This window comes from Platichthys flesus, chromosome 10 (genome assembly GCF_949316205.1).
Source record: "Platichthys flesus chromosome 10, fPlaFle2.1, whole genome shotgun sequence".
NCBI classification, from domain to species: domain Eukaryota; kingdom Metazoa; phylum Chordata; class Actinopteri; order Pleuronectiformes; family Pleuronectidae; genus Platichthys; species Platichthys flesus.
Window position 1 is genome coordinate 24,514,806 of NC_084954.1, and position 16,515 is coordinate 24,531,320.

The 16,515-nt window shown below is 44.5% G+C and overlaps 24 non-coding genes across 24 annotated transcripts; all 24 read right to left on the reverse strand.

The window, feature by feature from the left end:
- Positions 1 to 93: 93 nt before the first annotated feature.
- On the reverse strand, positions 94 to 285 carry LOC133962937 (U2 spliceosomal RNA). Its single transcript, XR_009922501.1, has one exon. It is a non-coding gene; the product is annotated as a U2 spliceosomal RNA (small nuclear RNA).
- A 177-nt stretch (positions 286 to 462) lies between these two features.
- LOC133963680 (U5 spliceosomal RNA) lies at positions 463 to 575 on the reverse strand. Its single transcript, XR_009923170.1, has one exon. It is a non-coding gene; the product is annotated as a U5 spliceosomal RNA (small nuclear RNA).
- A 513-nt stretch (positions 576 to 1,088) lies between these two features.
- On the reverse strand, positions 1,089 to 1,280 carry LOC133962960 (U2 spliceosomal RNA). Its single transcript, XR_009922522.1, has one exon. It is a non-coding gene; the product is annotated as a U2 spliceosomal RNA (small nuclear RNA).
- Positions 1,281 to 1,457: 177 nt separating this feature from the next.
- Positions 1,458 to 1,570, reverse strand: LOC133963766 (U5 spliceosomal RNA). The gene has a single exon (XR_009923250.1). It is a non-coding gene; the product is annotated as a U5 spliceosomal RNA (small nuclear RNA).
- A 513-nt stretch (positions 1,571 to 2,083) lies between these two features.
- On the reverse strand, positions 2,084 to 2,275 carry LOC133962961 (U2 spliceosomal RNA). Its single transcript, XR_009922523.1, has one exon. It is a non-coding gene; the product is annotated as a U2 spliceosomal RNA (small nuclear RNA).
- Positions 2,276 to 2,455: 180 nt separating this feature from the next.
- Positions 2,456 to 2,568, reverse strand: LOC133963468 (U5 spliceosomal RNA). The gene has a single exon (XR_009922968.1). It is a non-coding gene; the product is annotated as a U5 spliceosomal RNA (small nuclear RNA).
- Positions 2,569 to 3,081: 513 nt separating this feature from the next.
- Positions 3,082 to 3,273, reverse strand: LOC133962955 (U2 spliceosomal RNA). The gene has a single exon (XR_009922517.1). It is a non-coding gene; the product is annotated as a U2 spliceosomal RNA (small nuclear RNA).
- A 177-nt stretch (positions 3,274 to 3,450) lies between these two features.
- Positions 3,451 to 3,563, reverse strand: LOC133963469 (U5 spliceosomal RNA). Its single transcript, XR_009922969.1, has one exon. It is a non-coding gene; the product is annotated as a U5 spliceosomal RNA (small nuclear RNA).
- Positions 3,564 to 4,076: 513 nt separating this feature from the next.
- LOC133963045 (U2 spliceosomal RNA) lies at positions 4,077 to 4,265 on the reverse strand. The gene has a single exon (XR_009922585.1). It is a non-coding gene; the product is annotated as a U2 spliceosomal RNA (small nuclear RNA).
- A 5,165-nt stretch (positions 4,266 to 9,430) lies between these two features.
- LOC133963817 (U5 spliceosomal RNA) lies at positions 9,431 to 9,543 on the reverse strand. Its single transcript, XR_009923301.1, has one exon. It is a non-coding gene; the product is annotated as a U5 spliceosomal RNA (small nuclear RNA).
- A 513-nt stretch (positions 9,544 to 10,056) lies between these two features.
- LOC133962715 (U2 spliceosomal RNA) lies at positions 10,057 to 10,248 on the reverse strand. The gene has a single exon (XR_009922291.1). It is a non-coding gene; the product is annotated as a U2 spliceosomal RNA (small nuclear RNA).
- Positions 10,249 to 10,428: 180 nt separating this feature from the next.
- Positions 10,429 to 10,541, reverse strand: LOC133963470 (U5 spliceosomal RNA). The gene has a single exon (XR_009922970.1). It is a non-coding gene; the product is annotated as a U5 spliceosomal RNA (small nuclear RNA).
- A 513-nt stretch (positions 10,542 to 11,054) lies between these two features.
- LOC133962750 (U2 spliceosomal RNA) lies at positions 11,055 to 11,246 on the reverse strand. Its single transcript, XR_009922323.1, has one exon. It is a non-coding gene; the product is annotated as a U2 spliceosomal RNA (small nuclear RNA).
- Positions 11,247 to 11,423: 177 nt separating this feature from the next.
- Positions 11,424 to 11,536, reverse strand: LOC133963472 (U5 spliceosomal RNA). The gene has a single exon (XR_009922972.1). It is a non-coding gene; the product is annotated as a U5 spliceosomal RNA (small nuclear RNA).
- Positions 11,537 to 12,049: 513 nt separating this feature from the next.
- Positions 12,050 to 12,241, reverse strand: LOC133962860 (U2 spliceosomal RNA). The gene has a single exon (XR_009922428.1). It is a non-coding gene; the product is annotated as a U2 spliceosomal RNA (small nuclear RNA).
- A 177-nt stretch (positions 12,242 to 12,418) lies between these two features.
- Positions 12,419 to 12,531, reverse strand: LOC133963473 (U5 spliceosomal RNA). The gene has a single exon (XR_009922973.1). It is a non-coding gene; the product is annotated as a U5 spliceosomal RNA (small nuclear RNA).
- Positions 12,532 to 13,044: 513 nt separating this feature from the next.
- Positions 13,045 to 13,236, reverse strand: LOC133962924 (U2 spliceosomal RNA). The gene has a single exon (XR_009922488.1). It is a non-coding gene; the product is annotated as a U2 spliceosomal RNA (small nuclear RNA).
- Positions 13,237 to 13,413: 177 nt separating this feature from the next.
- On the reverse strand, positions 13,414 to 13,526 carry LOC133963474 (U5 spliceosomal RNA). Its single transcript, XR_009922974.1, has one exon. It is a non-coding gene; the product is annotated as a U5 spliceosomal RNA (small nuclear RNA).
- Positions 13,527 to 14,031: 505 nt separating this feature from the next.
- LOC133964230 (U2 spliceosomal RNA) lies at positions 14,032 to 14,223 on the reverse strand. Its single transcript, XR_009923695.1, has one exon. It is a non-coding gene; the product is annotated as a U2 spliceosomal RNA (small nuclear RNA).
- A 177-nt stretch (positions 14,224 to 14,400) lies between these two features.
- On the reverse strand, positions 14,401 to 14,513 carry LOC133963475 (U5 spliceosomal RNA). Its single transcript, XR_009922975.1, has one exon. It is a non-coding gene; the product is annotated as a U5 spliceosomal RNA (small nuclear RNA).
- Positions 14,514 to 15,026: 513 nt separating this feature from the next.
- Positions 15,027 to 15,218, reverse strand: LOC133964231 (U2 spliceosomal RNA). Its single transcript, XR_009923696.1, has one exon. It is a non-coding gene; the product is annotated as a U2 spliceosomal RNA (small nuclear RNA).
- Positions 15,219 to 15,395: 177 nt separating this feature from the next.
- LOC133963476 (U5 spliceosomal RNA) lies at positions 15,396 to 15,508 on the reverse strand. Its single transcript, XR_009922976.1, has one exon. It is a non-coding gene; the product is annotated as a U5 spliceosomal RNA (small nuclear RNA).
- A 513-nt stretch (positions 15,509 to 16,021) lies between these two features.
- Positions 16,022 to 16,213, reverse strand: LOC133962743 (U2 spliceosomal RNA). The gene has a single exon (XR_009922317.1). It is a non-coding gene; the product is annotated as a U2 spliceosomal RNA (small nuclear RNA).
- Positions 16,214 to 16,378: 165 nt separating this feature from the next.
- LOC133963477 (U5 spliceosomal RNA) lies at positions 16,379 to 16,491 on the reverse strand. Its single transcript, XR_009922977.1, has one exon. It is a non-coding gene; the product is annotated as a U5 spliceosomal RNA (small nuclear RNA).
- Between the last annotated feature and the right edge of the window lie 24 nt (positions 16,492 to 16,515).

Consider the following 16,515-nt stretch of genomic DNA (forward strand, 5'->3'; position numbering starts at 1 on the left):
GCCAGGCCATTCCCTCAGTTTTATTGACCCAGTGTAGAATTCACCTTAAAACCTCCACAATTGTTTGAGTGTTTGCTTTTCTACAAGGTAAGAACAGAGAGCACCGTGCCCAGCGGCACTGCAATGCTAGGCCAATGCTCGGAGAGAAGGGAGCAAGCTCCAAATTTCTGCTCTTCTTGCCAAAAATCTGCTTAATATGTAGTCCTCATATAGAGGACATATCAGATATTAAACTGATAAGAACAGATACTACACTTGATCTTAGCCAAAAGGCCGAGAAGCGATAATCCACAAGTGTTGGATGTCCAAGCCAACCTCTTGGCACAAATCTCCCTTGCTGTGGTACCCCGTTTGTAGGTGTGCATAACAATGGCTGCTCATCACCTCCGCCCAAGCTCTCCTTTGTGGACACCTGATTGCTGACCTAGACAGCTCTTTGACTTTTCACAATTTCATAAGGCTCAGCCATACAGCAAAGCCTGCCAAAAATAGATTCAACTCATGTTTGTTCCTCTCCACGGAAGTCTTTAGTAAAAGGCGAAAGACTTGTGCGTTGTGAAGAGAAACCAGAGTCAGCATGGCCCTCTGCTCGAGAGCAGCGGTGGAGCCTCTCGGTCACAGTCACCACCTTCGCGGTGGGCCTCTCTTTGCTTTCCGCATGTCAGATTCTAGTATACAACATTCCCACCACGCCCCCATCTGCCAACACAAATTATACAAGGCTTTATTTGCTCCTGCCCTGACTAGTGATTGGCTTTTAAGCCTTTTTAAGCAATACATCCCTGAACCACTTACATTGGGTCCAAAAGCGGACTCTGCTTTCTCACCAAGTCTCCCAGGAGATGTTGAGTGAAAACACGTTTCAGTTTTTGACAAATGCTTCTGATTCTATTTGGAATCCAGTTGATGCTCATTGTGACCCTGTGGAGATTCATGCATAATCGCTTCACAAGGCAGTGAGTCATCAGAGCAGTTTTGCACACTTGTCAAACTCTGCCAGGCCATTCCCTCAGTTTCATTGACCCAGTGTAGAATTCACCTTGAAACCTCCACAATTGTTTGAGTGTTTGCTTTTCTACAAGGTAAGAACAGAGTGCACCGTTCCCAGCGGCACTGCAATGCTAGGTCGATGCGTGGAGAGAAGGGAGCAAGCTCCAAATTTCTGCTCCTCTTGCCAAAAATCTGCTTAATATGTAGTCCTCATATAGAGGACATATCAGATATTAAACTGTTAAGAACAGATACTACACTTGATTTTAGCCAAAAGGCCGAGAAGCGATAATCCACAAGTGTTGGATGTCCAAGCTAACCTCTTGGCACAAATCTCCCTTGCTGTGGTACCCCGTTTGTAGGTGTGCATAACAATGGCTGCTCATCACCTCCGCCCAAGCTCTCCTTTGTGGACACCTGATTGCTGACCTAGACAGCTCTTTGACTTTTCACAATTTCATAAGGCTCAGCCATACAGCAAAGCCTGCCAAAAATAGATTCAACTCATGTTTGTTCCTCTCCACGGAAGTCTTTAGTAAAAGGCGAAAGACTTGTGCGTTACGAAGAGAAACCAGAGTCAGCATGGCCCTCTGCTCGAGAGCAGCGGTGGAGCCTCTCGGTCACAGTCACCACCTTCGCGGTGGGCCTCTCTTTGCTTTGCGCATGTCAGATTCTAGTATACAACATTCCCACCACGCCCCCATCTGCCAACACAAATTATACAAGGCTTTATTTGCTCCTGCCCTGACTAGTGATTGGCTTTTAAGCCTTTTTAAGCGATACATCCCTGAACCACTTACATGGGGTCCAAAAGCGGACTCTGCTTTCTCACCAAGTCTCCCAGGAGATGTTGAGTGAAAAAACGTTTCAGTTTTTGACAAACGCTTCTGATTCTATTTGGAATCTAGTTGATGCTCATTGTGACCCCGTGCAGAGTCATGCATGATCGCTTTACAAGGCAGTGAGTCATCAGAGCAGTTTTGCACACTTGTCAAACTCTGCCTGGCCATTCCCTCAGTTTCATTGACCCAGTGTAGAATTCACCTTGAAACCTCCACAATTGTTTGAGTGTTTGCTTTTCTACAAGGTAAGAACAGAGTGCACCGTTCCCAGCGGCACTGCAATGCTAGGTCGGTGCGTGGAGAGAAGGGAGCAAGCTCCAAATTACTGCTCCTCTTGCCAAATATCTGCTTAATATGTAGTCCTCATATAGAGGACATATCAGATATTAAACTGATAAGAACAGATACTACACTTGATCTTAGCCAAAAGGAAGAGAAGCGATAATCCACAAGTGTTGGATGTCCACGCTAACCTCTTGGCACAAATTTCCCTTGCTGTGGTACCCCGTTTGTAGGTGTGCATAACAATGGCTGCTGTTCATCACCTCCGCCCAAGCTCTCCTTTGTGGACACTTGATTTCTGACCTAGACAGCTCTTTGACTTTTCACAATTTCATAACGCTCAGCCATACAGCAAAGCCTGCCAAAAATAGATTCAACTCATGTTTGTTCCTCTCCACGGAAGTCTTTAGTAAAAGGCGAAAGACTTGTGCGTTATGAAGAGAAACCAGAGTCAGCATGGCCCTCTGCTCGAGAGCAGCGGTGGAGCCTCTCGGTCACAGTCACCACCTTCGCGGTGGGCCTCTCTTTGCTTTGCGCATGTCAGATTCTAGTATACAACATTCCCACCACGCCCCCATCTGCCAACACAAATTATACAAGGCTTTATTTGCTCCTGCCCTGACTAGTGATTGGCTTTTAAGCCTTTTTAAGCGATACATCCCTGAACCACTTACATGGGGTCCAAAAGCGGACTCTGCTTTCTCACCAAGTCTCCCAGGAGATGTTGAGTGAAAAAACGTTTCAGTTTTTGACAAACGCTTCTGATTCTATTTGGAATCTAGTTGATGCTCATTGTGACCCTGTGCAGAGTCATGCATGATCGCTTTACAAGGCAGTGAGTCATCAGAGCAGTTTTGCACACTTGTCAAACTCTGCCAGGCCATTCCCTCAGTTTCATTGACCCAGTGTAGAATTCACCTTGAAACCTCCACAATTGTTTGAGTGTTTGCTTTTCTACAAGGTAAGAACAGAGTGCAACGTTCCCAGCGGCACTGCAATGCTAGGTCGATGCGTGGAGAGAAGGGAGCAAGCTCCAAATTTCTGCTCCTCTTGCCAAATATCTGCTTAATATGTAGTCCTCATATAGAGGACATATCAGATATTAAACTGATAAGAACAGATACTACACTTGATCTTAGCCAAAATGCCGAGAAGCGATAATCCACAAGTGTTGGATGTCCAAGCTAACCTCTTGGCACAAATCTCCCTTGCTGTGGTACCCCGTTTGTAGGTGTGCATAACAATGGCTGCTCATCACCTCCGCCCAAGCTCTCCTTTGTGGACACCTGATTGCTGACCTAGACAGCTCTTTGACTTTTCACAATTTCATAAGGCTCAGCCATACAGCAAAGCCTGCCAAAAATAGATTCAACTCATGTTTGTTCCTCTCCACGGAAGTCTTTAGTAAAAGGCGAAAGACTTGTGCGTTATGAAGAGAAACCAGAGTCAGCATGGCCCTCTGCTCGAGAGCAGCGCTGGAGCCTCTCGGTCACAGTCACCACCTTCGCGGTGGGCCTCTCTTTGCTTTGCGCATGTCAGATTCTAGTATACAACATTCCCACCACGCCCCCATCTGCCAACACAAATTATACAAGGCTTTATTTGCTCCTGCCCTGACTAGTGATTGGCTTTTAAGCCTTTTTAAGCGATACATCCCTGAACCACTTACATTGGGTCCAAAAGCGGACTCTGCTTTCTCACCAAGTCTCCCAGGAGATGTTGAGTGAAAACACGTTTCAGTTTTTGACAAATGCTTCTGATTCTATTTGGAATCCAGTTGATGCTCATTGTGACCCCGTGCAGAGTCATGCATAATCACTTCACAAGGCAGTGAGTCATAAGAGCAGTTTTGCACACTTGTCAAACTCTGCCAGGCCATTCCCTCAGTTTCATTGACCCAGTGTAGAATTCACCTTGAAACCTCCGCAATTGTTTGAGTGTTTGCTTTTCTACAAGGTAAGAACAGAGTGCACCGTTCCCAGCGGCACTGCAATGCTAGGTCGATGCGTGGAGAGAAGGGAGCAAGCTCCAAATTTCTGCTCCTCTTGCCAAAAATCTGCTTAATATGTAGTCCTCATATAGAGGACATATCAGATATTAAACTGATAAGAACAGATTTTTTTTTTTTTTTTTTTTTTTTTTGGAATTTTTTTTATTTAATTCACTCATGAGCAGTACAATACTTTACATTACAAAGATCATCATCTCTCCACATCTTAAGACCTCCAGAATTCTATCGGACTAAAAGAAAATAAGAGGAGGTACAATAAAAGACTCTTTCATGAGTTCAGTCTACAGATTGTCAAAAATAATTTTCCATCGATCTTTAATTGAGTCGATGCCCCATTTGCTCGCCTCCAATTTAAGTTTTCGCCGCATAATGTCTTCAATACTGTGTGTAGTGTTTTCTATCGACCACTTTTCCGTCTCATTTATTATACTACCTCTTACCTCCCATAACTTAGCCTTCACAATTGATGTAAGTTCTAAGGCTTTGCACACACCTTTGTCCCCCTCTAAACTAAAATCCATGAACAGAACTTTTTCCCAATTCACCTCTTTTAGAAACCCGAATCTTTGGCCCAATTTCTTCCACAATTGTTTTGCAAAAGGACATTCAAATAATGCATGTTCCACGGTTTCTACCCCATTGCATCCACGTCTTGGGCATATCCTATTTAATGTTAAATCATGATTAAATAGAGTATTCCTCACAGGTAATTTCCTATGAAGCACCAACCAATTAAAATCTCTTAATCTGTTTTCTAGACTCTTGCATTGGGTTCTTCTCCACACGTCACTATGAACATGCAAACCATCTTTAGGGTCAAACTTAGCAATCAACGTTTCATACAGCTTTTTGTGATTAACTACTGAATCTCTTTTCCAACACTCCTTGTATTTCTTTGCCCAACTTATCATTTTTTTATAATGATCTGGCATGACCTCTGCTTTCGGAAAACTGTTTTCCCATTTCGCCACAAGAGGTCTCAGATGGATAGAGAGCCAGAATTTAATCAATGGTTGGCATTTGTGTTCAGGTGGGTTTAACATTATTCTACATGTATTTGAAAAAAACAAAACTTTGAACTTCAAACCTAAATTTGGCATGTCCCTACCACCTCTTTCGACCGGCTGATACATTGTAGCTCTTTTAATGTATTCATACCCTCCCCATATGAACTGAAACAGAGATTTTTGAAGTTTTAAACAAACTAAAGCCGGCATGGGGAAAATATAAGCCACATGAAGTAATGTCGGCAATAAATCAGATTTAATAACCAAAATCTTACCACTAATGGACAGCCTTCTTAATTTCCACATATTTAGTTTTTTCAGCACTTTTCCCAATTTTGTCTCCCAATTAGTTTCTCCATCATTGTTATTTCCAAAGGATATTCCCAGTAAAGTCATTGGCCCCGCACACAGAGAGAACCCTAAAGGGTTATCAACTCTGTCCTTCCACTTTCCAAAGTATTTGATTTGGGATTTTCCTGTATTGACTCTAGAACCAGAAGCAACTGAGAATGTGTCGATGACCTGCATAGCTTCGCGCAGACAGAAATCATCTTTTAAATACAGTACAGTGTCATCTGCATACTGGGATATGGTCAAGGATTCACCACCAGGCAGCTGTATACCCTTGATGTTAACATTTTTCCTGATTGCACATGCCAGCGTTTCAATGAATAGCACATACAAGGGGGCTGATGCTGGACATCCCTGTCTGACCCCTCTGGTTTGTTTAAAGAATTCACCAAGGTTGCCATTAACATTAACACTGCTTCCGACTTCTGTGTATAAAATCCTCAACCAACTCCTGAATCTAGCACCGAAGCCAAATTTCTTTAGTGTCCTAAACAAAAAATTGTGATCAACTCTGTCAAAGGCTTTTTCCTGGTCAAGACTGAGGACAATTAGTGGTATATTTCTGTCCTGAGAATAAGATAGTATATCTCTATGCATTTGTAAATTCCAGTTTAGTTGCCTGCCAGGTACTGCACATGTCTGATCTGAGCCGATGATTAAGGGTAGAGCTGACACCAAACGGTTTGTCAAAACCTTACTAAAAATCTTATAATCTGTACAAAGCATTGTTAGAGGCCTGTAGTTTGATATTTTGTTGACATCACCTTTTTTAAACAGCAGGGATATCACCCCTTTTCTCATGGATTCCCCCATAATCCCAGATGTACATATATAAGTGAACAACTCTAACAGCCATGACCCAATGTCTTCCCAAAATATTATATAAAATTCTTTTGTGATCCCATCTATTCCTGGCACCTTGCCCTTTTTCAAAGACATGGTTGCCCTCAGGATTTCTTCTAAAGTAAAATCTTTATCTAGCTCTGTTCTCAGATCTTCAGGTATGAATCTGTCTATATTGTCTAACAATGTTGCACCTTTCATGTAGTCAACCTTTTCTGCTTTAAAAAACGTAGAAAAATGATTAGAGATAACTTGAGCAATCCCATCAGGATCGTTAATCTCCTCACCTGTTTCATTTAAAACGGAAACTATGCTCCTCCTCTTTGCCTGTGCTTTGGACTGTCTAAAGAAGTAGGGAGAACACTTTTCGTCACTCTCCCACTTCTCTCTAAGACACCGGAATTTATAGGCCTCTGCTCTGTTGTGAAAAAATAACCTCTGTTTATCTTGCAAATGTTTCAGCAAGTCCTTATCAATTTGTCCACCTGCATTTCTCTGTTCCATTAATTTATTTATGGCTTTTTGCAGTCGGTAGTATAATTTAAATTCCTCTTTCCTTGATTCTTTTGAGTAATTCTGTGTGTAGTATCTAATACGCAGCTTTGTGCTTTCCCACCATTCACAGACATTTTCATAAAATACTCTCATATGAAAGCAATCTTTTAGAAAACACTTTAATGCTACCCTAAACTGCTGGAGCTCTAGAATATTGTTGTTTAATTTCCAATACCCTTTACCATTTTTGATCATCATTGAGGTTAGTTTTACTGAGAGCATGTTGTGATCTGTGTAAAAAACTGGTGATACTTTCGCCCCTGTCACCTGAAATTCTACCGGACAAAATATATAGTCTATCCTACTCTTCGCCCCTCTACTATTTGACCATGTGAAGCCAAGATCGTCTGGGTTAGCTTTTTTATATGAATCCACCAAATTATACTTTGTAACAATATTTATTAAACTGGCCTCGGCCTTGCTGCCCTCACTTTGGGAATTGAAGTCTCCTCCAATTACCACATGGCGGTTGGTCATGAAAGCAGTGTCAAGACTAAGAAAAAGCTCCCTTCTCTCCTTTGGAGAAGAGTGGGCATATATGTTAATAACTCTTAACCCCTTTCCCTTCCAGTCAATATCTGTTACCAAAACCCTCCCCTGTACCACTGAAAAACTGCCAACCACTTGGACTTCATTATTCCCACATAGTGTTCCCACCCCAGATGAATGGACCCCCCCAATGCTCCACCTAGATTCACCTTTGGTCCACTCTTTTGAGAATAGGTTCACGTCGTCTTCATTTTTCAAGTGGACCTCTTGCAAAAGGCATAAAGAAAAGTTGATTGAACATAAATGAGAAAAGACCACTTCCCTTTTGGCCTTGTTCCTCAAACCTCTAACATTTATGGAAACTATATGTAATGAGGACATTCTGGTAAATGAGGAATGAGACAAAAAACAAAACAAACAAACAAACCATCAAAGACGAGACACTGTGTTTTCTCTAATTTTCAACTTCACAGTCAAATTCAATGCCTTCCCTATGTGTCTTTTCCTCGGGCACCGCGTGCCCTGAGTTGGGGGTATTACCCTCTGGAAGCAATGAGCATTGCTCTGAAACCAAATCCCTGTCAGAGTTGTTCGGAGCCAGGGACTCCACCAGGACACACCCGGACGGGGGCATGCTGCCGTCAGAGTCTGTCACCTTAGTCTGCACTGGAATTTGTCCATGTTCTCCACCCTCCAGCCCATCCACCCTGGCAGCAGCCTTCACATCCTGATCGCTGTTCACCTGCAGCCCCTCCATCTCCCCTTCCTCCTGCGACTCCTCCACAACCTCAGAAAGAACACTGAACACGCTATCCACTCCCAGGGGCACAGCGCTTGTCTCGATCCTCCTTTTTTTCCCCTTGCCTCCCCTGCTTTCCACTGTGGTCCACTCAGGAACAGGTTGGCTCTCCTCTGAGGTTGTAGTCTCCTCCCCCTTCTTCTTCTCTGGGGGAGGTGCTCGTTCAGGTGGATCAACCACATTTGCCTCAATCTCATTGTCCACAAACATTTGATCAATTACCTCGTTAATTGCTCTCAGGGAGGAGGCATCAGGATCTTCGCACATTGGTCGCCTTACAATGCTTGCATAGGAGGGGCGGACCTCAGGGCAGTGCTTAAATAAATGTCCTTCAGACCCACAAAGATTGCATTTTCTGGAACGGTCACAAGTCCCCATTTTGTGTCCTAGACCCTTGCAATTTCTGCACCTCACCTGCGTGCAGGATTCTGCCGTGTGACCAAAGTCTGTGCATTTTCTGCAGTAAATAGGCTGGCCCGAGTAGTACAGATATCCTCTATTTGTGCCTATGGTGAAGGAGGCAGGGGGGTGGTGGTAGCCATCGTGACCATCTGGGTCATCCTTCAGCCGCACACGACATTGTCTTTTTCCAGTCCAAACGTCAAGAGAGTCCCTGATTTCCCTCATGCTCGAAATCACTGTCACATGCTTAGAAAGGAAGTATCTGGTTGCTTCTTCAGTTACCCAGGGATTATAGTTATGAATTGTGATAACACGCTCACCAGTTCGGCAAAGGCTTTGAATCTGGTACTCCCTCAGTGGTCCATCAGCCAAACGATCAGCCAACCTTTTCGTTTCCTCCATCTTGGTGAGATTATAGAACGTAACATCAAAAAAACGGTCGGTGGCATTTCTCTGCAAGCAGAGGAGGTCATCTATCTTGAGGGACAAGGCTCCAAAAAGAATATTAACTCCAAATTCTCTCCTATCCAAAAAAACTTCAGTACTCTTCCAAATGAATCTCAAAGTATTTTTCAGCACGGGAAGTCCCTGCTGTGAAACTGTTGCTGACGTCATTATGACAATCCACGTCCGCAAACCCTTCTCACCTGGCTAGATCTTAGCCAAAAGGCCGAGAAGCGATAATCCACAAGTGTTGGATGTCCAAGCTAACCTCTTGGCACAAATCTCCCTTGCTGTGGTACCCCGTTTGTAGGTGTGCATAACAATGGCTGCTCATCACCTCCGCCCAAGCTCTCCTTTGTGGACACCTGATTGCTGACCTAGACAGCTCTTTGACTTTTCACAATTTCATAAGGCTCAGCCATACAGCAAAGCCTGCCAAAAATAGATTCAACTCATGTTTGTTCCTCTCCACGGAAGTCTTCAGTAAAAGGCGAAAGACTTGTGCGTTATGAAGAGAAACCAGAGTCAGCATGGCCCTCTGCTCGAGAGCAGCGGTGGAGCCTCTCGGTCACAGTCACCACCTTCGCGGTGGGCCTCTCTTTGCTTTCCGCATGTCAGATTCTAGTATACAACATTCCCACCACGCCCCCATCTGCCAACACAAATTATACAAGGCTTTATTTGCTCCTGCCCTGACTAGTGATTGGCTTTTAAGCCTTTTTAAGCGATACATCCCTGAACCACTTACATTGGGTCCAAAAGCGGACTCTGCTTTCTCACCAAGTCTCCCAGGAGATGTTGAGTGAAAAAACGTTTCAGTTTTTGACAAACGCTTCTGATTCTATTTGGAATCTAGTTGATGCTTATTGTGACCCCGTGCAGAGTCATGCATGATCGCTTTACAAGGCAGTGAGTCATCAGAGCAGTTTTGCACACTTGTCAAACTCTGCCAGGCCATTCCCTCAGTTTCATTGACCCAGTGTCGAATTCACCTTGAAACCTCCACAATTGTTTGAGTGTTTGCTTTTCTACAAGGTAAGAACAGAGTGCACCGTTCCCAGCGGCACTGCAATGCTAGGTCGATGCGTGGAGAGAAGGGAGCAAGCTCCAAATTTCTGCTCCTCTTGCCAAATATCTGCTTAATATGTAGTCCTCATATAGAGGACATATCAGATATTAAACTGATAAGAACAGATACTACACTTGATCTTAGCCAAAAGGCCGAGAAGCGATAATCCACAAGTGTTGGATGTCCACGCTAACCTCTTGGCACAAATTTCCCTTGCTGTGGTACCCCGTTTGTAGGTGTGCATAACAATGGCTGCTGTTCATCACCTCCGCCCAAGCTCTCCTTTGTGGACACTTGATTTCTGACCTAGACAGCTCTTTGACTTTTCACAATTTCATAAGGCTCAGCCATACAGCAAAGCCTGCCAAAAATAGATTCAACTCATGTTTGTTCCTCTCCACGGAAGTCTTTAGTAAAAGGCGAAAGACTTGTGCGTTATGAAGAGAAACCAGAGTCAGCATGGCCCTCTGCTCGAGAGCAGCGGTGGAGCCTCTCGGTCACAGTCACCACCTTCGCGGTGGGCCTCTCTTTGCTTTCCGCATGTCAGATTCTAGTATACAACATTCCCACCACGCCCCCATCTGCCAACACAAATTATACAAGGCTTTATTTGCTCCTGCCCTGACTAGTGATTGGCTTTTAAGCCTTTTTAAGCAATACATCCCTGAACCACTTACATTGGGTCCAAAAGCGGACTCTGCTTTCTCACCAAGTCTCCCAGGAGATGTTGAGTGAAAACACGTTTCAGTTTTTGACAAATGCTTCTGATTCTATTTGGAATCCAGTTGATGCTCATTGTGACCCCCTGGAGATTCATGCATAATCGCTTCACAAGGCAGTGAGTCATCAGAGCAGTTTTGCACACTTGTCAAACTCTGCCAGGCCATTCCCTCAGTTTCATTGACCCAGTGTAGAATTCATCTTGAAACCTCCACAATTATTTGAGTGTTTGCTTTTCTACAAGGTAAGAACAGAGTGCACCGTTCCCAGCGGCACTGCAATGCTACGTCGATGCGTGGAGAGAAGGGAGCAAGCTCCAAATTTCTGCTCCTCTTGCCAAAAATCTGCTTAATATGTAGTCCTCATATAGAGGACATATCAGATATTAAACTGATAAGAACAGATACTACACTTGATCTTAGCCAAAAGGCCGAGAAGCGATAATCCACAATTGTTGGATGTCCAAGCTAACCTCTTGGCACAAATCTCCCTTGCTGTGGTACCCCGTTTGTAGGTGTGCATAACAATGGCTGCTCATCACCTCCGCCCAAGCTCTCCTTTGTGGACACCTGATTGCTGACCTAGACAGCTCTTTGACTTTTCACAATTTCATAAGGCTCAGCCATACAGCAAAGCCTGCCAAAAATAGATTCAACTCATGTTTGTTCCTCTCCACGGAAGTCTTTAGTAAAAGGCGAAAGACTTGTGCGTTATGAAGAGAAACCAGAGTCAGCATGGCCTTCTGCTCGAGAGCAGCGGTGGAGCCTCTCGGTCACAGTCACCACCTTCGCGGTGGGCCTCTCTTTGCTTTGCGCATGTCAGATTCTAGTATACAACATTCCCACCACGCCCCCATCTGCCAACACAAATTATACAAGGCTTTATTTGCTCCTGCCCTGACTAGTGATTGGCTTTTAAGCCTTTTTAAGCGATACATCCCTGAACCACTTACATTGGGTCCAAAAGCGGACTCTGCTTTCTCACCAAGTCTCCCAGGAGATGTTGAGTGAAAACACGTTTCAGTTTTTGACAAATGCTTCTGATTCTATTTGGAATCCAGTTGATGCTCATTGTGACCCCGTGCAGAGTCATGCATAATCACTTCACAAGGCAGTGAGTCATAAGAGCAGTTTTGCACACTTGTCAAACTCTGCCAGGCCATTCCCTCAGTTTCATTGACCCAGTGTAGAATTCACCTTGAAACCTCCACAATTGTTTGAGTGTTTGCTTTTCTACAAGGTAAGAACAGAGTGCACCGTTCCCAGCGGCACTGCAATGCTAGGTCGATGCGTGGAGAGAAGGGAGCAAGCTCCAAATTTCTGCTCCTCTTGCCAAAAATCTGCTTAATATGTAGTCCTCATATAGACGACATATCAGATATTAAACTGATAAGAACAGATACTACACTTGATCTTAGCCAAAAGGCCGAGAAGCGATAATCCACAAGTGTTGGATGTCCAAGCTAACCTCTTGGCACAAATCTCCCTTGCTGTGGTACCCCGTTTGTAGGTGTGCATAACAATGGCTGCTCATCACCTCCGCCCAAGCTCTCCTTTGTGGACACTTGATTGCTGACCTAAACAGCTCTTTGACTTTTCACAATTTCATAAGGCTCAGCCATACAGCAAAGCCTGCCAAAAATAGATTCAACTCATGTTTGTTCCTCTCCACGGAAGTCTTTAGTAAAAGGCGAAAGACTTGTGCGTTATGAAGAGAAACCAGAGTCAGCATGGCCCTCTGCTCGAGAGCAGCGGTGGAGCCTCTCGGTCACAGTCACCACCTTCGCGGTGGGCCTCTCTTTGCTTTCCGCATGTCAGATTCTAGTATACAACATTCCCACCACGCCCCCATCTGCCAACACAAATTATACAAGGCTTTATTTGCTCCTGCCCTGACTAGTGATTGGCTTTTAAGCCTTTTTAAGCAATACATCCCTGAACCACTTACATTGGGTCCAAAAGCGGACTCTGCTTTCTCACCAAGTCTCCCAGGAGATGTTGAGTGAAAACACGTTTCAGTTTTTGACAAATGCTTCTGATTCTATTTGGAATCCAGTTGATGCTCATTGTGACCCCGTGCAGAGTCATGCATAATCACTTCACAAGGCAGTGAGTCATAAGAGCAGTTTTGCACACTTGTCAAACTCTGCCAGGCCATTCCCTCAGTTTCATTGACCCAGTGTAGAATTCACCTTGAAACCTCCACAATTGTTTGAGTGATTGCTTTTCTACAAGGTAAGAACAGAGTGCACCGTTCCCAGCGGCACTGCAATGCTAGGTCGATAAGTGGAGAGAAGGGAGCAAGCTCCAAATTTCTGCTCCTCTTGCCAAAAATCTGCTTAATATGTAGTCCTCATATAGAGCACATATCAGATATTAAACTGATAAGAACAGATACTACACTTGATCTTAGCCAAAAGGCCGAGAAGCGATAATCCACAAGTGTTGGATGTCCAAGCTAACCTCTTGGCACAAATCTCCCTTGCTGTGGTACCCCGTTTGTAGGTGTGCATAACAATGGCTGCTCATCACCTCCGCCCAAGCTCTCCTTTGTGGACACTTGATTGCTGACCTAGACAGCTCTTTGACTTTTCACAATTTCATAAGGCTCAGCCATACAGCAAAGCCTGCCAAAAATAGATTCAACTCATGTTTGTTCCTCTCCACGGAAGTCTTTAGTAAAAGGCGAAAGACTTGTGCGTTATGAAGAGAAACCAGAGTCAGCATGGCCCTCTGCTCGAGAGCAGCGGTGGAGCCTCTCGGTCACAGTCACCACCTTCGCGGTGGGCCTCTCTTTGCTTTCCGCATGTCAGATTCTAGTATACAACATTCCCACCACGCCCCCATCTGCCAACACAAATTATACAAGGCTTTATTTGCTCCTGCCCTGACTAGTGATTGGCTTTTAAGCCTTTTTAAGCAATACATCCCTGAACCACTTACATTGGGTCCAAAAGCGGACTCTGCTTTCTCACCAAGTCTCCCAGGAGATGTTGAGTGAAAACACGTTTCAGTTTTTGACAAATGCTTCTGATTCTATTTGGAATCCAGTTGATGCTCATTGTGACCCTGTGGAGATTCATGCATAATCGCTTCACAAGGCAGTGAGTCATCAGAGCAGTCTTGCACACTTGTCAAACTCTGCCAGGCCATTCCCTCAGTTTCATTGACCCAGTGTAGAATTCACCTTGAAACCTCCACAATTGTTTGCTTTTCTACAAGGTAAGAACAGAGTGCACCGTTCCCAGCGGCACTGCAATGCTAGGTCGATGCGTGGAGAGAAGGGAGCAAGCTCCAAATTTCTGCTCCTCTTGCCAAAAATCTGCTTAATATGTAGTCCTCATATAGAGGACATATCAGATATTAAACTGATAAGAACAGATACTACACTTGATCTTAGCCAAAAGGCCGAGAAGCGATAATCCACAAGTGTTGGATGTCCAAGCTAACCTCTTGGCACAAATCTCCCTTGCTGTGGTACCCCGTTTGTAGGTGTGCATAACAATGGCTGCTCATCACCTCCGCCCAAGCTCTCCTTTGTGGACACCTGATTGCTGACCTAGACAGCTCTTTGACTTTTCACAATTTCATAAGGCTCAGCCATACAGCAAAGCCTGCCAAAAATAGATTCAACTCATGTTTGTTCCTCTCCACGGAAGTCTTTAGTAAAAGGCGAAAGACTTGTGCGTTATGAAGAGAAACCAGAGTCAGCATGGCCCTCTGCTCGAGAGCAGCGGTGGAGCCTCTCGGTCACAGTCACCACCTTCGCGGTGGGCCTCTCTTTGCTTTGTGCATGTCAGATTCTAGTATACAACATTCCCACCACGCCCCCATCTGCCAACACAAATTATACAAGGCTTTATTTGCTCCTGCCCTGACTAGTGATTGGCTTTTAAGCCTTTTTAAGCGATACATCCCTGAACCACTTACATTGGGTCCAAAAGCGGACTCTGCTTTCTCACCAAGTCTCCCAGGAGATGTTGAGTGAAAACACGTTTCAGTTTTTGACAAATGCTTCTGATTCTATTTTGAATCCAGTTGATGCTCATTGTGACCCCGTGCAGAGTCATGCATAATCACTTCACAAGGCAGTGAGTCATAAGAGCAGTTTTGCACACTTGTCAAACTCTGCCAGGCCATTCCCTCAGTTTCATTGACCCAGTGTAGAATTCACCTTGAAACCTCCACAATTGTTTGAGTGTTTGCTTTTCTACAAGGTAAGAACAGAGTGCACCGTTCCCAGCGGCACTGCAATGCTAGGTCGATGCGTGGAGAGAAGGGAGCAAGCTCCAAATTTCTGCTCCTCTTGCCAAAAATCTGCTTAATATGTAGTCCTCATATAGAGGACATATCAGATATTAAACTGATAAGAACAGATACTACACTTGATCTTAGCCAAAAGGCCGAGAAGCGATAATCCACAAGTGTTGGATGTCCAAGCTAACCTCTTGGCACAAATCTCCCTTGCTGTGGTACCCCGTTTGTAGGTGTGCATAACAATGGCTGCTCATCACCTCCGCCCAAGCTCTCCTTTGTGGACACTTGATTGCTGACCTAAACAGCTCTTTGACTTTTCACAATTTCATAAGGCTCAGCCATACAGCAAAGCCTGCCAAAAATAGATTCAACTCATGTTTGTTCCTCTCCACGGAAGTCTTTAGTAAAAGGCGAAAGACTTGTGCGTTATGAAGAGAAACCAGAGTCAGCATGGCCCTCTGCTCGAGAGCAGCGGTGGAGCCTCTCGGTCACAGTCACCACCTTCGCGGTGGGCCTCTCTTTGCTTTCCGCATGTCAGATTCTAGTATACAACATTCCCACCACGCCCCCATCTGCCAACACAAATTATACAAGGCTTTATTTGCTCCTGCCCTGACTAGTGATTGGCTTTTAAGCCTTTTTAAGCAATACATCCCTGAACCACTTACATTGGGTCCAAAAGCGGACTCTGCTTTCTCACCAAGTCTCCCAGGAGATGTTGAGTGAAAACACGTTTCAGTTTTTGACAAATGCTTCTGATTCTATTTGGAATCCAGTTGATGCTCATTGTGACCCTGTGGAGATTCATGCATAATCGCTTCACAAGGCAGTGAGTCATCAGAGCAGTTTTGCACACTTGTCAAACTCTGCAAGGCCATTCCCTCAGTTTCATTGACCCAGTGTAGAATTCACCTTGAAACCTCCACAATTGTTTGAGTGCTTGCTTTTCTACAAGGTAAGAAAAGAGTGCACCGTTCCCAGCGGCACTGCAATGCTAGGTCGATGCGTGGAGAGAAGGGAGCAAGCTCCAAATTTCTGCTCCTCTTGCCAAAAATCTGCTTAATATGTAGTCCTCATATAGAGCACATATCAGATATTAAACTGATAAGAACAGATACTACACTTGATCTTAGCCAAAAGGCCGAGAAGCGATAATCCACAAGTGTTGGATGTCTTGGCACAAATCTCCCTTGCTGTGGTACCCCGTTTGTAGGTGTGCATAACAATGGCTGCTCATCACCTCCGCCCAAGCTCTCCTTTGTGGACACTTGATTGCTGACCTAGACAGCTCTTTGACTTTTCACAATTTCATAAGGCTCAGCCATACAGCAAAGCCTGCCAAAAATAGATTCAACTCATGTTTGTTCCTCTCCACGGAAGTCTTTAGTAAAAGGCGAAAGACTTGTGCGTTATGAAGAGAAACCAGAGTCAGCATGGCCCTCTGCTCGAGAGCAG